Source organism: Mobula birostris, chromosome 28 (genome assembly GCF_030028105.1).
Source record: "Mobula birostris isolate sMobBir1 chromosome 28, sMobBir1.hap1, whole genome shotgun sequence".
Classification (NCBI taxonomy): domain Eukaryota; kingdom Metazoa; phylum Chordata; class Chondrichthyes; order Myliobatiformes; family Myliobatidae; genus Mobula; species Mobula birostris.
The window spans coordinates 28,898,231-28,902,795 of NC_092397.1; the positions used below are offsets into that span (position 1 = coordinate 28,898,231).

General features: G+C 40.3%; 1 long non-coding RNA gene across 1 annotated transcript; it reads right to left on the bottom strand.

Moving 5' to 3' along the window:
- Window positions 1-207: 207 nt before the first annotated feature.
- LOC140189160 (uncharacterized) lies at window positions 208-3,618 on the bottom strand. Its single transcript, XR_011883473.1, has 3 exons — window positions 3,416-3,618; window positions 1,963-2,007; window positions 208-941 (listed from the first exon to the last, which is right to left on the bottom strand). It is a non-coding gene; the product is annotated as an uncharacterized lncRNA (long non-coding RNA).
- Between the last annotated feature and the right edge of the window lie 947 nt (window positions 3,619-4,565).

Consider the following 4,565-nt stretch of genomic DNA (forward strand, 5'->3'; position numbering starts at 1 on the left):
CGTACTGGTCCATCGGTTATTGTAAAGTGTCCTGTGATTAGGCTACTGTTGAATAGGTGAGTTGCTGGGTGGTGTAACTTGTTGGGCCGGAAGGGCCCAATCCGTACTATACAGTATCGCTAAATAAAATAATACAAAATAGAAAAAATTATGTACATATGTATATGTTTATTATAATTATTAAAATAAATGTTTATAAACTCTGCATCAAAATAGAAATAAAGTTTAATATTTTACATGAATACTGTAAACACTTCTGGGGAGTATTTTAAATTCTACTTTACGACTATGAATACACTACACATAAAAAGAAAATCTGAATAAACTAATTCTTTTCGTGCTCGCTGTTTAAAAGTTTCACAAGATTGTTTTCACGTCAACATGGCACAGTCAAACTGAACAAAAGCAGGCCTGACTGGAGCACATTTTACAAGGTCTCAACTTATACCGGAGATAATTCTGTTCCAGCAATCCTTATCAAGAGCATGTTAAAAGCAAACTTTTTCAAGCCGTTCCAACTGCACATAAGTTTGGGCCAAATTAAAATTATCTCCAAACTCATCACTTTTCAAGAGGGAAAGTGGGAACAATTAAACATCGGAACAAACCAGGGGAATGAAATTGTAAAATTAATCTCTTGTTTCAGTTCCCCGATTTTCATAATTTTCTTGCTACAAAATATCCCGTCTCACTGATAAAATGTAGGGTCTGCATTTCAAGCATATGATATCGCTGAAGAAGCGCGACTTTTTTTTTACTAAAGTGAATACAGATACGGTATCAGTCCACACAGTCGTAGAGCTCTCTTTAGTTCCTTGATGTCTGCAGCCATGTTTCCTCCATTCTCTCTCAAACATTGACTGAAGAGTAACTGGGGTTATTCCGGCAAACGAAATGTGCAACCAACTGTCCATCAGCAATCATCAGCAACAAACCGACACCTAAAAGAAGAATCACAGTCGTTAAAACTCATAACTATCACCATGGTCTATGAACTGTACAGATAGTCTTACAATACTTTATAAGATGGAATAGGTTGAAGATCAGGCATCAGAAATTTAAAAGGGACATCAGGGGCAGCTTCTCAGTGCAAAGGGAAGTGTGTATGTATTTGGAATGAGCTGCCAGATACAGTACAGTGCAAAAGTCTCAGGCACACAGACACAGCTGAGGCTTTTGCACGGTGCTGTACTTGTCAATGTGGAGCAGAGAGCGAGTTTATAACTCTGGAAGAAGCAAAGGATGTTGGGAATAGTGAGTGTGGAGCGCCATGGGAGGGGTGTGGGACAGGTGGAAGCAGAGGAGTGCCAGGGGTGGGGATTTGCTGTAGGTGCAGACACACCCAGCCCTGAGACAACAGGCAAGGTCATTTGATGCCAAACAATTGGTTTATTAATCATTTCAGAATGTCTCGCTGGTGCTTCCCACTCCCTTCCCCTTTCCCAACCATGATTCTCCTCTCCCTGCTCCCTTCCCACTCTCAGTCCACAATAGAGACCCATAGGTTTATCACCACTCACATATGCCATGAAATTATTTTTTTTTTTGCAGCAGTATAGCGCAATATATAAAATTACTAGAGTACTGTTTGGTGGAAGTCTGTGAAGAATAAGAATTTCAAGTTGTATACTGTATACATCCTCTGATATTAAACTGAACCATTGAACATTTAAAAACCATCAAGTGCATGGATTGGAGAGGTTTAAAGAGCTGTGATCCAAACATGAGCAGATGAGAGTAGATTGCTGTATGACATGGTCAGCATAGACAATTTAGGCCAAAGGGCCTGACTCTATGACTAACTATGATAACATCATTTCAGCATTGTATCTCTGTTAAGCTGCAAAAAGAAATCTAGTGCTCATTGTCCAGTAGAGTCTGATTTAACTATTCAGAGGTGAATTGAATAAAGAATCTACAGCATGTTTATAACATTTTTGAAGAAAATCTACTCAGACTCACCCAATGCCAACCACCACTGCCATACTAAAGGAAATTCGACCATCACTGGAAATGAAATGAAACCCGAATTTAATGACTTTGCAGTGTTTCACACCTCGACATAAGATTCTTAAAACAAGCAAAATGAGGAGGAATTTCTTTAGCCAGAGGATGGTGAATCTTTGGAATTCACTGCCACAGATGGCCGTGGAGGCCAAGTCACTGGGTCTGTTTAAAGCAGAGGTTGATAAGTTCTTGATTAGTAAGGGCGTTGAAGGTTACGGGGAGAAGGTAGGAGAATGCGGCAGCACGGTAGCATAGTGGCTAGGAAAAGTTTTACAGTAACATCAACCTGGGTTTAATTCCCGACGCTGCCTGTAAGGAGTTTGTACGTTCCCCCCCATGACCGCGTGGGTTTCCTCCGGGTGCTCTGGTTTTCTCCCACAGTCCAAAGTTGTATCGATTAGTAGATTAACTGGTCATTGTAAATTGAGCTGTGATTAGACTGGGATTAAATTGGGAGATTGCTGGGTGGCGCGGTTCGAAGGGCAGGAAAGGCCTACTCCACGCTGTATATCAATAAATAAACAAACAAACAAACACAGATATGAGTAAATAAATAAATGGGATTGAGAGGGATGATACATCAGCCATGATGGTTTGGTGCAGCAGACTTCTACTTCCAACAAAGTTGGGGTTTTGCTGTCAATAACAAAGATTAAATATTACGTTTTTCATTGGGTTCCCTTTTTTCTGAATTAAGGCCCATGAAGAACAGTAATGTGTAGCATTACTGAATACAGAAATTGGTAAATAAATGTTGATCTTATAGTTCTCATCTTTTCATTCAAATCACAGAGTAGAGGACGACCATTTACCCACCACCAGTACCCAGAAGAGCAGCCCGTAGTCCTTTCCCAAACTCCAGGCAATTATTTTCCTTTCTGCCTATCCAGTTCCTTTTTGAAAATGGTTTCTTACCACGCTGACAGCTGATGAGTTCAAAATTGTAAGTATTCTGCACGAAATGTTTTTCCGTCTATCTCCTTCTACACGTGACCTTGAAACCCCCTTCACACGTCCCCCACCCCCATCTGCTTAACCTGACTAGTGACAGACCCGTACATCTCTATCAAATCAACTCTCAACCTTCATTGCTTTAAGGAGAATAACCCCAGCTTCTCATGTTTTCTGACTTATTACTCGAGACCATTGATGCAGAAGTACAGCCTTTACACCAAGCCACATGTTGCCACCTCTGTCTGGTTCTGCATAAACCCTGGCAGATATACTTCATAGGCACGTGAACTGATGGAGAATTTCTTGGTCCCCACCTCAGTGGCCCAGGATATACTAACCAGTGAAACAAAGAACAATTAGAATAATTGACACTGAGGAAAACAATAGTATTTAAAGCCGATATAAAATGACTCTCATATTCCAATTCATGATATGATTAAATTGGAGTTCTTACCTGCTGAAGTCAGCAGGATATGGCTGAGTGCAACTGTGAAAGAGTAGTCCCAAACCCTTTCCTTAACTATAGCTGCAAACAGCAGACAACTGGTGAAATATGTCAATTCCATTGACAGCAGGTTCACTAGGAGAGTGAAGAAAGAAACTTATTGACAAGCAACACACATCAAAGTTGCTGGTGAACACGAAGGGAATAAGTTACTTGTAGGTGCTTATTTTGGGACCGTGAAGGTCATATCTTTGCTGATTGCTGAGATAACGCTCAATAATGCTTAACTGTATGTTTGCTAATTGCTAATTAAGGAACAGAATGAGGAATTCGAATCTTTAGAGCAGTGGCGTGTCACACAAGTATAACAACGCCGTGGAGTCGCAGGCTGATAGCAATTGTTTTGTTTTGATTTTGGATCCGTTTTGCCACTACACAAACCTTCCCAGAGCTTGCTTCCCAAAGAAAGAATTCTTTTTAAATTTAAATATGGGCATGAGGGTTGTCGATAGGATAAGATTGTTAGGCTACTGATTCCATCGGACACCATTTTTAATACACTAAGAACATTATCATTTCCAATCCCCAGCCATTAATGGTGAAGTTACTAAATTTACTAGCTGTTCTTTCTAGTATTTCTTTCAGGAATTTTTGTGTACTAAAAAGCCATTTGTACAATTACTAAATCATTATGTTCACGACTATTTTGGCATACTAATTAACTGAATAAGCAGCTTTCAGTGCCCCAGATAATGAAAGCCAATATTCAGTATGGTCTTTGTCTCGCTATGCTGCCATCTTCCAAGGCTCTTTGGTCTTGCAGACCAAGATCCATCCCTTCCTCGATACTTCCAATGATCGGACTATCCATGGTGCATGTCCCAGCCTCCTTAATACTCCCAAAACACATCACATTATGTTTATCAGTGCTAATATTATCAGCCATTTCTCAAACATGCACACAAAATGTTGGAGGAACTCAGCAGGTCAGGCAGCATCTATGGAAATGAAAGAAGAACATAGAACACAGAAATTTGCAGCACATTACAGGCCCTCGGCCCAGAATGTTCTGCCAATCGTGTAACCTACTCTACAGACTGCCTCAAATTTCCCTACCACGTAGCCCTCTATTTGTCTAGGCTGTATGTACCTATCTAAG